This window comes from Pogona vitticeps, chromosome 1, assembly GCF_051106095.1.
Source record: "Pogona vitticeps strain Pit_001003342236 chromosome 1, PviZW2.1, whole genome shotgun sequence".
Classification (NCBI taxonomy): domain Eukaryota; kingdom Metazoa; phylum Chordata; class Lepidosauria; order Squamata; family Agamidae; genus Pogona; species Pogona vitticeps.
Window position 1 is genome coordinate 205,646,443 of NC_135783.1, and position 12,819 is coordinate 205,659,261.

Sequence of the window (12,819 nt, forward strand, 5' to 3'; positions counted from 1 at the left end):
CCCTGACACCAAAATACTTTGGAAGTCAAGGAAGAAGGCAAATAACCCGACATCCCATTGTGGCGATCCCACAGTTCACAAATTGAAAGTCACTGGACTTCTATACACACCCCCACACAATTATTCCTTACAGACGTGAAAAGAAAGCCCTGCTCTCCCTCAGCCCCCCCCCACCACCACCTACTTCTCTCAGCAGCAGCCCCCCCCCACACACACACACACTTTGGAGCGCCAAAAAAGAAAAGAAAAAAAAACACCAGGTGAAGGAACCCCCAGGTGGAGACCCCCAATCCAAGGCTGTTCTGCGGGGAGAAAGGCAGCAAGTGGGGCTGGGCGGGCGAACAGCCAAGAAAGGAGCGGGGCTGTGGGTCGCCCAGCCGCCTCCCCGCCGAAGCAACGACTGACCCCGCTCCTCGGTTGTGTTCCCCTTCCCTCAAACCCTGTCGCGGCAAAGGGGGGTGTACAGGGTGTGTGTGTGTGGAAACAAGAGCAAAACTCGGAGGGAGCGCCTGCTGAACTTGCGGCTGAGGTTGGCTGAGGAGAGAAACACGCGCCGGGAGGGGAGAAGAGATCCTAGGAAGGAACCCCTCCGAAGGCTTCCTCACCTGGGGCCACGGGGTCCTCTGTAGTGTCTCCTCAACTTCGCTATCCCACCTCTAAAAATAAACTACACACACACACACACGCACAAAAACTACCCGCCTTTCCTCTCTCCAGCCACACACGCCCAGGGCACTGCCCATCGGAGCCGTCTCCTGCCTTCTTTCCCTTTTCATGCAAATCCTTTTTTTAATTAGGCCGAGAAAGTTCAATCGGCTGGGCTTTCCGGGAGGTTTTGTTTTGTGTGTTCTTTTTTCGTTTTAATCTTAACGAGGATCGCTCGGCTTGCGGCTCCACGCGGAGCGCCTCCCTCTCGCCGGGATCCTCTCCTGAAGGGCATCCGCGCCCCAGCGATGCTGAAGCCGGCGAGCCTGCCCTACAAAGTACTCCCGCGCCCCCCCCCCGAGGGCTCCAGCCCGGCTCTGCCCTCTCCGCCGACCGCAGCCGGAGGAGTCCCGTGCCTTCTCCCGCGCCTCCGCCCCCCGAAGGGCTCCAGCCCGGCTCTGCCCTCACCGCCACCCCAGCCGGAGGAGTCCCGTGCCTTCTCCCGCGCCTCCGCCCCCCCTTCTCTCTTTCTCTCTCTCCTCAACAACGCCCCCCTTTCTCCTTTTCTCCTTCTCCGCCGCGCGCCTTCCTTTCCCGACCCCGGCGGCGCCTCATCCCTTGCCCCGCGCCGGTTCCGAATCCACCGCCAGCTCGTCCGACCCCGGGATCCACGCTGCGTGGAGAGCGTGTGTGTGTGTGCGCGCGCGCGCTTGTGTGTGCGTGTGTATGTATGTGTGTATGTCTACCTATCACATACACGCGCGCGCGCGCAGCCCCTCTCCTTCCTGCATACGCGAACGAACACACACACACACCCCTCCTTTCATACATACAGTCCCTATCGAGGAGAAGGGCAAGCTGCGCGAAGGCAGCCCAGCCTTACCGGTGCGGCGGCGTGGGAGCGGGGAGGACGGGACTTGGCAGATCTTCGGCCGCCTGGCAGCGCAGAGGCTTCTTCCGCGGAGCTCCCCAGCCCTGCTTTTCTCGCTGCCTCCGCCGCGGCCGCGGCTACCCGCGGCTCCATCCAGCCGGCATCACTTCTCCATCCGCCAGCCAGCCAGCCAGCCAGCAGCCCAGCCAGCTCCCCGCAGCTGCACCCGCCGCCGCCGCCGCCGCACTTCCCCCCGCCCGCCCAGCCAGCAATAGACCTTGGCCCCCGCCGACTGACAAGTGCCAGCAGCCAATCGGAGCCTCCTTCGGCTCCCAGGGAGAGGGAAGACGCGGGCCAATCAAGAAGGAGAGGGGGGGCTCGGGGTCCCCTCCTCCTCCTTCTCCTCCTCCTCCTCCTCGTCGTCTCCCCTTGTTTCAGCGGCTTGGTTTCCGGGCGAGTGGGATGCTAGCGAGCTGCTGCTGCTGCTGCTCCGCCAGGCGAGGCGGCTGTGGCGGCTGCCCTGGCAGCTCATCGAGGAGCGCTTGCTGCAGGCATTGCTTAAGATGGAGCGGGAGGAGATGGGTCCCCGTCCACCTTAACAGCGACCCCCCCACAAGGTCTCCCCGCCTCGATAGCGCCGGGATTGGAGTTGCCCCGGAAGGGAGGGGGGGAAAGATAAGGATGAGCGGATGGATGGATCAGAGACCGGGCAATAAGCGGGTCTCGGTCTCACCCGCTTCACCACCACCGTCCTGGCTGCTGAACCCCTCTGTGTTTAATGGAAACCCAACACCTGTCCTACCAGTTAGACAGGGCGCCTCTGATCCCCTGCCGGGTCTCCAGTCCCACGCGGCTGCCCTTTGCCAGCGGCTGCTTCCCTTCGCTCCGTCCTTGCCTTGCCCTGAAATTGCGTGCCACGGTGTGCTCTGGCAGGTAGGCTTTTAACTGGGAAGGAATAACTGGCCTGTGGCGAGAATGCCAGATGCCAGCAGGCACGTGGCAAAAAACTGGAGAGGATCGTCTCCGACGGTGTGGCTACTAAGGCGCGCAGCCGGGCAGAGTTGCTGCACCTGGAAAGTTTTAGGAGAGGCAGCCCTGTGATTCTGTGCAAGCATCTCAGGCTTGCCACGTGTTTTTTGTCTTTTTTGTGTTCTTTGGTTTGGTTTCTTTGGATTTTACCTGATATGCATCTGGAAAGTCTACTTTCGAAAGTTCATGCCATAATTTGCTTGGCTGTCTCTAGGGCTTGTAATGATCAGGGTAAGTAAAAAGCCTGTGATTGAAAGGAAGGCGTAACACACTTACAATATTCGTTTAATGCCTTTATTAAGCCGAACTAAAGGACCCAAAATCTGTGCAAGGTTTTGAGATCTTCAGAGCTCTTTGGCAAGGACATGGATGCAAAAGAACAGCTGGGAAAGGAATCAAGAGTTGCAGAGCAACATATTAGCATTTGTGTTGATAGTGTGCACTGGTAGGACAGGGTGTGCTCGCTTATGAACCTTAAAATAATACAAGGATTTCAGGGGGATATTCACGGCCTTCCTGCCCCCCACCCTGGCCCCGCCGTACACCCATGGAGGGAATGCTGTCCATGTTTTCAGCCTTGAATTGGGAGAAGAGATCCACAAACATTCCAATTAGTACTTAGATAGGATGGTTTGAGGGTTAGGTTACTTGGAGTAACTCCTAGAAATGGTGGAGCAAGAAAGACAAAAATTGATCCTCCATTTTTGAAAAACTAAAACACAGCTATAAGCATTTAGGTTTAGGAAAGGTATTTTACACTTTAATTTTTTTTAAGTGTACAAAGGTGGGAAAGAATGGAATGGTGGCATGATCATATTAAAAGGGGCATGAAGTGGCAGTAAGGGAAAATGATAATGTCCTAGTTGAGTTCTTGATTTCAAAGGAAGCAAAAGCTGGGTGTAGCTTCACATGTATGGTGGGTTTTAGGAAAGCTAATTTGAATAAATTCAGGACGATGATAAGTAAGGTCCCATGTCTGGAGATCCTAATAAGAAAAGGAGTCCAAAACGGGTAGGAGTTTCTTTAAAAGGAAATTCTAAAGGTATAATTACAAACAATTCCAACAAGGGGGAAAGGGGTGGAAAACAGAAAGAGAGATCAATGTGGTTTCACAAAAAGGTGAGAGAAGACCTGAAAACAATACAGGACACTTATAGGAAGTGGAAGGAAGGCCAGGCTAGAAAGGAAGAGTAAAGAAAAGTAGCAAAGAATTGCAGGGATGGTGTTAGGAAAGCCAAAGCTGAGAATGAGCTAAGGCTAGCAAGCAATGCTAAAAGCAACAAAAATGCATTCTTCAGGTATGTGCAAAGAAAAAGATAAAAATAGTGGATCAGCTACTTAGTGGTAAAATGATAACAGACAACAAAGAAAAGGCAGAAATACTCAATTCCTACACTCCCTCAGCTTTCTTAGAAAAGAGAGGCTATGATCCTCCTGGAAGATGTGAAACACAAGTGGAAGAGGCAAGAGTGCACCTTGAGATTGATAGACAAATACTCAAGGAATAATACCTTATTACTCTGAGTAAATTAAAATCTTCAGAGCCTAATGAGCGGCTTCCAAGAGGACTAACGAAACTAGTTGAGAATATACTATTATGAATTGAGGAGAGCTATGAGGAAACGGTTAACACAGATTCAGTAGAAGAAGATTAAAATTAGCCATGTAATAGTTTTCCCCAATTATGATACTATGAAGGGATGGAGGGCAATGTGTTTGCCACAATCAGTTGCCTGGTATCTCTTGAGCTGTTTGGAGTTTGCTGTAGCTCAGTGGGTTGGAGCAATTAATTATGTAGCCAGAGGCAAGAGTTCAGTTTCCCACTGTGACTTCTAGAAGAGCTAGCCTGTGTAACTTTGGGCAAGCTGCACAATCCCTAAGTGCTCCCAGAAGAAGGGAGTGGTAAACCATTTCTGAGTATTCTATACCTAGAAAACCCTGAGAAGTGTTACCATAAGTTAGAATTGACATAACAACATATAATTATTATTTAGAACTGTGCCCACGACCTAGGGTTCAATCCCAGGTAGCCAGCTCAAGGTTGACTCAATCCTTCCGAGGTCGGTAAAATGAGTACCCAGATCACTGGGAGGGCATGTGTGCAATGTGTAGCCTGTATAATGAACTTGTAAATCATCCAGAGAGTGCTTGAAGCGCTATGGGGCGGTATATAAGCAGCATGTTTTGCTCTTTGCTTTTTTTCTGGCTTCTGTATTTTCAAGGAGAAGCTTCCAAACATCAGGGTGATGCACCTGAAAGCACAGCATCCAGTTGCATACATACTTCTTCTCCACTAAGCTCGTCATCCATAAACTGATCTGATGTCCACTTATCTGGGGTTCAGCACAATCGAACTCAGTCGGCCCTACTTCTAAATAAATGTGCGATTATTGCTGAACTTGTTACAGTTTATGCCCAGATATAGGAGAGTAGCCTACACAGCTGTGCACAAGTGGCTTTTAAAATTTTTCATCCTGTTGGTGCAGAAATATATTGAGAGACCATTTCACCATATTTTGCCAGGAGAAGAAGAAATTCTCCAGCTGTTTCTCAGGAGTGGGGCTCACTGCTGCAGGCACTGTAGCACAGCATACAGTAGCTGTCATTATCATAGGCTTTTTGCCTTTTTTGCATGGTCATAGGAATTGACCACAACATCAGTCCAATTGGCAGCATGACCACCACTTTCTCTACCTGTTGCAATTTGAAGGTAAATTGGTGGGACTAGCAGAGAGGCACACACAAATACACCACATAAAATTAACATCCAGTTTTGCTGCCATAAGCACTGCTGCATTAGTGTTCTACTGACTACATTTTAAGCCTCATCCCAGAGGAAGCACTTTTGAGTACTGCTGGAGTCATATGTGTTGCAGAAGTCACACAGAACTAGGTGTCCCAAGTAGGCATTTTACAACATTCTCATTTAAAGTGACGATGGTGATGTCTTAGCCAAAGGTAATTTGCCCCCAAACATTAGACCATCGCTATTACTCCACTAACTACACAAAGGAACTTTTTGTCACCGTACTGTAGAGACGGTCAACATTGGTCCATTGGGGGCTCATTTTCTTCCCCAAAGACTCACTCTAGGAGTCACACAGATAAGGAAAAACACCAACATGGAAAATAATAATAATAAAAACAAGAGTTGTTGCAAGTTTTACTTCCAGTTTCGAAAAACTAGCATTTTTGTTGTCAAATTATATAGGGAGGCTCAGTGACTTGACCTAGTAAAGAGATGAGTCACCACTTCCAGGAATATAATTCACCTTTTTTGTTGTTGTTGTTGTTGTCAGAAAAATATGAAGGTTGGAAGAAAGCGGAGGGGGGGGGACTTTTCCTACCCCAGTGTTATGTGTTGGAACAAAAATAAAATATTCCATGCTGTTTTGTGGTCAACTGTGGTGCAGAAAAGCTGGTGTGAGTGCTGCACAGCTCCTCCCAGTGCCAAAATAGAGAGAAAATGGGAGACAATCGTAACCTGAAAGTCTGCCACCTGCATAAACAACTTATTGTTTACCTAGCTAGATGACGTGTCTTGTTCAGGAAGGCAAAAATATACTTTGTAGTGGCTTTTACTTAGGGAGGCAAAGAAAAAAGTCAAAATTTGCTGGAGAATAAATTCCATGGCTGTCCAATGACCATTAAGTGTGTGTTTGTACAGATTTCCAGACTGTGCTGCAGTGTTTGAGTGGAATGAGAGGGGATGGGAAATATGAAGCCACATTGCAGTTGCTTCATAGTGGGAGAAGTGGTGGAGAAGGGAGTCTTCACTGGTAAAGGGAGGTGCAGGGGAAAGTATACCTGACCACAGCTGTTTCTGCAGCCTGGAAGTGTGATCAGATGAAAAGACAGCAATTCTGAGGAAGAGCCGGGATGGCTTCTTCAGAAGGCCTCTTGGAGGGATCATTGCAAAACTAGTAAGACCGACAGAACCAAAACCATTTCCATCTTAGTTTTCAAGCCTATGCTATTGGTTGGTGTCAACTAGAGAAAAGCTGCATTGCCTTACGGCCCACTGGCCAAGGTCACTCTAACCACAAACCAAATTGAATTTGCCCTAGCTGCCTCCTCAGGGAGGTGAGCAAAGCGGTCACTGTTCCTGAAGATTCTGAGGGTTTGCATTGCCTGACTGCTGTTATCTGTTATTAAGGGTTCAGGTATATAAGAAGACCAGTTCAGAGCTTAAATGGGCCTTGTGTCTTTGGATGTTAGCCTGTCCTTATAACGGTTAAAATGGTACTCTTTGCAAATTCAGAAGTCTGCTCACCGCTGCTCACTTGAAGTCCCTATGTTGTAAGTATTTTACGTGATCTTTAGCTGGATGGATAGCTCAGTGATTTAGTTATATGTCTGCGGAGCCAGAAGTTGGGGGTTCAATTCCCCACTGTGCTTCCTGTGAGGACAGCCAGCCTGGGTGGCCTTGGGTAAGCTGCACAGTCCCAGGGCGACCCTGGAAAAAGAGAATGGTAAAACACTTCTGAGTACTCTCTACTTAGGCAACCTTGAAACGGGTCACCGTAAGTCAGAGTTGACTCAATGGCACACAAAAGGAAAGAAAAAGGTAGTCTTTATTAATTTTCCCTTCCTGGTTGTTCCCAAACTGTTTTAGGACTATATCTGTAATTTGTCTTCGTTTTTGTTTTTAAAAAAGTCAATTTTGTTCTTTTGTCCATGCTCCCCCTGCACTCAGTTCTTGAAATAATTATTTTTTTAAAAAAACTCTTCTCTACACTTCATGTGTTGGTGGGAACATGGGTTGGACAGTTAGACCTAAGTAACAGTCTTGACTCTTGGATTTGAGGTACTAAAATCTTCTGTCTCTCATAGCTAGTTCCTGGATCTCAGAGACTTGAGGTCCTGGGACTGTGGACTCTCGTAGTGCTCTGTGAGTAAGCCAGGGAGATCACACGTATAGGGCAATAGGTACAAAACTCAGTGGTTTCCGGCAGTTTGGTGGAAAGTACTATTTGAAAACTCTCAGGAGTAATCATTTCACAGCTGAGAATGAAGACACTGTGCTACTTGTTGAAAACCTCTCAGACTCTCAAAATAGTGTCCTCTCAAAGCATCCCTCAAGTACAAGTAATAGATGAGAAGCAGACTTTAAAAAAAAGCCCTAGGTCCTCATAGAACGGATGGGTTCCATCGTTGTAACTGCCCCAGGACCTGAAGTCTTATACATGGTAGGGCAGCATAGGAACCTTTAGCCAATCCTGTTCAGAAAGGTCCAGAAAGGATGAAGTGGAGATCCTGCTATCATGAGAAGCTGGAGTGGAAGAATCTGGTGCCAATCTCCACAGTTAACTGAAAGGCATCGCAAGATATCCCTTTGGGAATGTTCTGGGCCAAAATTCTTCCTCACAGAAAGCCCCATAGTCTCTGAAACAAATAAACAGCCACTGTTTGGTTACAGAGCTCCACATATTAGGCCAAGGAAAGTCAAAACGAAGACAAAAACATGGTGGCATCTTAAAGATGAACTGCTATATTTTAATGTGAGCTTTTGTAGACAAGTTGATTTCCTCTGACATAAAAGTGGGACTACATGGCAAATATTTATACAGTTATTCATGGACCCAAAACAAAGAGACTTTTTGTTTCCTGGCCATGACTCCTTGATAATGTGACATTTCACGCCTGGGAATGACCTTTAAGACTCCTGTTGGTATTCAGTTTCCTTCCCAAGAAGCCTTGTTCTATAAACAATGGCAATGATTGGTGGCTACATTAACCCCAGACTATAGATAACAAACAGGAACATGAGAATGAGGATCTTTAATCACCAATAGAGCTTGTAAAGTGGCATTGTTTAGTAAGAAGAGAAATATAGCTGGGAATTAAAGCAGATACAACACAATTATTGCAATGTTTTTTATTTGATAATGGCTTAAGAAACCTTGGCTTATATTGAGTCCCTTGAGATGGGTTTTAAACATGTGCATGTATTTTATCATAGCTACCTCTCTCAAGATTCTTGTCCAGAGCTCCACTTGGTTACTATGTGGGTGACAACTCAAGTTAAACTATATTTCCACACTGGACAATATATGATGAGAGACAAATTTTTCACAGCTTAGAACCTGCAAAAATTCAGCTGACTGCAAATACAACATTCAGGAAAAAAGGTATGCCCCCCCCTTTTGCATTAGGAGAGTGTATGAGCAAACCCACAGACAGTGGACTGCATGTGTTTAGTTATGGGATGCCTGATACAAAAATGGTCCTTGACTGAGAGATGTTCCTCTTGACATATACTATTTTGTCACTAGGGCAAGAAATTATCCCACAAGATAATTGTCACTAAGTCTTTTTGCAAATAATTAACTCCATATGCTTTCCAACACATGTTTGTATTGGTTTCATAATTCTGAGAGGAGAGGGGGGGGCAAAATAAGCTTTTTATTGGTTTGAAATGCAAATAAGAGTAGTAGTATTTTGAAGACACAGAATTTGTAGGGAATTTTGGTGTTTATTTAAGTTACTCAGGTCAAATGTTCTCCTTGATATGAACATATATTTTATGGTTTTAGGTGTTTGGGTATTATAGAATGCTCTCAATGATGGAATTACTCACAAATGCTTCTGTGAGGCATTTTCACAGACTGCAACACACCAAACTTACCGGGGGGGGGCGGTGTCAGAAAATATCCTGGAGTTCACTTGTGAGGTGTTTTCTTTTTAAATCTGCCTATATTGGGGGGGGGGGAGGGCTTCATGGATTGCTGCCTTGTCGTGGCGAAGGGGCTTGAATAACTCAAAGAAGCTATGGGCTATGCCGTGCAGGGCCACCCAAGACGGACACGTCATAGTGGAGGGTTCCGACTAAACACAATCCACCTGGAGTAGGAACTGGTAAGCCACTGCAGTATCTTTGCCAAGAACGCCCCATGATCAGAAACAAAAGGTTAAAAGATATGACGCAGGAAGATGGGCCCCTCAGGTCGAAAGGCGTCCAACATGCTACTGAGGAAGAGCGGAGGACATGTACAAGTAGCTCCAGAGCTAATGAAGTGGTAGGGCCAAAGCTGAAAGGATGCTAAGCTGTGGACGTGCCTGGAAGTGAAAGGAAAGTCCAATGCTGCAAAGAAAAATACTGCATAGGAACCTGGAATGTAAGATCTATGAACCTTGGTAAACTGGATTTGGTCAAACAGGAGATGGCAAGAATAAACATCAACATCCTGGGCATCAGTGAACTAAAATGGACAGGAATGGGCGAATTCAACTCAGATGATTATCATATCTACTATTGTGGGCAAGAATCCAGTAGAAGGAATGGAGTAGCCCTTGTAGTCAACAAAAGAGTGGGAAAAGCTGTAATGGGATATAATCTCAAAAATGATAGAATGATGTCAATACGAATCCAAGGCAGACATTTCCTCATCACAATAATCCAAGTTTATGCACCAACCACTATTGCTGAGGAGACTGAAATTGACCAATTTTATGAAGATTTACAACACCTTCTAGAACTGACACCAAAGGAAGATGTTCTTCTCATTCTAGGGGACTAGAATGCTAAAGTAGGGAGTCAAGAGCTAAAAGGAACAACAGGGAAGTTTGGCTTTGGAGTTCAAAATGAAGCAGGGCAAAGGCTAATAGAGTTTTGGCAAGAGAACAAGCTGGTCATAACAAACACTCTTTTCTAACAACACAAGAGGTGACTCTATACATGGAAATCACCAGATGGGCAATATCGAAATCAGATTGATTATATTCTCTGCAGCCAAAGATGGAGAAGCTCTATACAGTCAGCAAAAACAAGACCTGGAGCTGATTGTGGCTCTGATCATCAGCTTCTCATAGCAAAATTCAAGCTTAAACTGAAGAGAGTAGGAAAAACCACTGGGCCACTCAGGTATAATCTAAACCAAATCCCTTATGAATACACAGTGGAAGTGAAGAACAGATTTAAGGAACTAGATTTGGTGGACAGAGTGCCTGAAGAACTTTGGATAGAGGCTCATAACTTTGTCCAGGAGGCAGCAACAAAAACCATCCAAAAGAAAAGGAAATGCAAGAAAGCAAAGTGGCTGTCCAACGAGGCCTTAGAAATAGCAGAGAGGAGAAGGGAAACAAAATGCAAGGGAGATAGGTACAGAAAATTGAATGCAGACTTCCAAAGAATAGCAAGAAGAAACAAGAGGGTCTTCTTAAATGAACAATGTAAAGAAATAGAGGAAAATAATAGAAAAGTAGAAACCAGAGATCTGTTCAGGAAAATTGGAGCTATTAGAGGAACATTTTGTGCAAAGATGGACATGATAAAGGACAAAAATGGGAGGGAGCTAACAGAAGTAGAAGACATCAAGAAGAGGTGGCAAGAATACACAGAGGAGTTATACCAGAAAGATTTGGATATCCCGGACAACCCAGATAATGTGGTTGCTGAACTTGAGCCACACATCCTGGAGAGTGAAGTCAAGTGAACCTTAGAAAGCTTGGCTAACAACAAGGCCAGTGGAGGTGATGGTATTCCAGTTGAACTATTTAAAATCTTAAAAGATTATGCTGTTAAGGTGCTACATTCAATATGCCAGCAAGTTTGGAAAACTCAACAGTGGCCAGAGGACTGGAAAAGATCAGTCTACATCCCAATATCAAAGAAGGGCAGTGGCAAAGAATGTTCCAACTATCGTACAGTTGCACTCATTTCACATGCTAGCAAGGTTATGCTCAAAATCCTCCAAGGTAGGCTTCAGCAGTATGTGGACCGAGAACTCCCAGAAGTACAAGCTGGATTTCGAAGGGGCAGAGGAACTAGAGACCAAATTGCTAACATGCGCTGGATTATGGAGAAAGCCAGAGAGTTCCAGAAAAATATCTACTTCTGCTTCATTGACTATGCAAAAGCCTTTGACTGTGTGGACCACAGCAAACTATGGCAAGTCTTTAAAGAAATGGGAGTGCCTCACCGCCTTATCTATCTCCTGAGAAACCTATATGTGAGACAGGAAGCAACAGTTAGAACTGGATATGGAACAATTGATTGGTTCAAAATTGGGAAAGGAGTACGACAAGGCTGTATATTGTCCTCCGGCTTATTTAACTTATATGCAGAATACATCATGCGGAAGGCTGGACTGGAGGAATCCCAAGCCGGAATTAAGATTGCCAGAAGAAATATCAACAACCTCCGACATGCAGATGATACCACTCTGATGGCAGAAAGTGAGGACGTATTAAAGAACCTTGTAATGAGGGTGAAAGAGGAGAGTGCAAAAAACGGTCTGAAACTCAACATAAAAAAAAAAACCTAAGATCATGGCCACTGGTCCCATCATCTCCTGGCAAATAGAAGGGGAAGATATGTAGGCAGTGATAGATTTTACTATCTTGGGCTCCATGATCACTAAAGATGGAGACTGCAGCCACGAAATTAAAAGACACCTGCTTCTTGGGAGGAAAGCGATGACAAACCTTGACAGCATCTTAAAAAGCAGAGACATCACCTTGTCAACAAAAGTCCGAATAGTGAAAGCTCTGTTTTTTCCAGTAGCGATGTATGGAAGTGAGAGCTAGACCATAAAGAAAGCTGACCACCGAAGAATTGATGCCTTTGAATTGTGGTGCTGGAGGAGGCTCTTGAGAGTCCCCTGGACTGCAAGGAGAACAAACCTATCCATTCTAAAGGAAATCAACCTGGAGTGCTCACTGGAAGGACAGATCCTGAAGCTGAGGCTCCAGTACTTTGGCCATCTCATGAGAAGAGAAGACTCCCTGGAAAAGACCCTGATGCTGGTAAAGTGTGAAGGCAGGAGGAGAAGGGGATGACAGAGGATGAGATTGTTGGACAGTGTCATCAAAGCTACCAACATGAATTTGACCCAAATACGGGAGGCAGTGGAAGACAGGAGGGCCTGGCATGCTCTGGACCATGGGGTCACGAAGAGTCGGACATGACTAAACAACGACAATTATATGGGGGGGGAATATAATTGTTATAAGCTGCAAACCTTGAAAAATCAACATAATTTTCTCTCCCCTCTCCCTGCTTTGCTGCTTTGACTAACATCCAGCCGGGCAGAGTTCCAGACAGCTGGCTTGTTCCTTTGTTATCTTTTTTCTAATAAAGGTACTGCCATATTCTAGCTTTCCCTTTTAGATACCCCCCCCAAAAATAATGGAGTAATATGGTCCCATACATTGTTGCTGCTTTATAGATGGAGAAAGTCATTTATTTGTGTTAAATTTTGCAAAGCACTATGACCTCTTCTTGCAATGTTAATCTCTTTCCTCAGGAGGAGGACAGTTCAAGGAGGAAGCGC

General features: G+C 46.0%; 1 protein-coding gene across 4 annotated transcripts in view; it reads right to left on the bottom strand.

The window, feature by feature from the left end:
* Nucleotides 1–1,797, bottom strand: part of B3GALT1 (beta-1,3-galactosyltransferase 1) — a 440,553-nt gene extending 438,756 nt beyond the window's left edge. For 3 of the 4 annotated variants that reach the window (XR_013545771.1, XR_013545773.1, XM_072981839.2), the window contains exon 1: nucleotides 1,529–1,797. The gene's annotated coding sequence lies outside the window, so the exon portion shown is untranslated. The remainder of the gene's footprint in view (nucleotides 1–1,528) is intronic. The other variant, XR_013545770.1, reaches the window with a different exon arrangement.
* Between the last annotated feature and the right edge of the window lie 11,022 nt (nucleotides 1,798–12,819).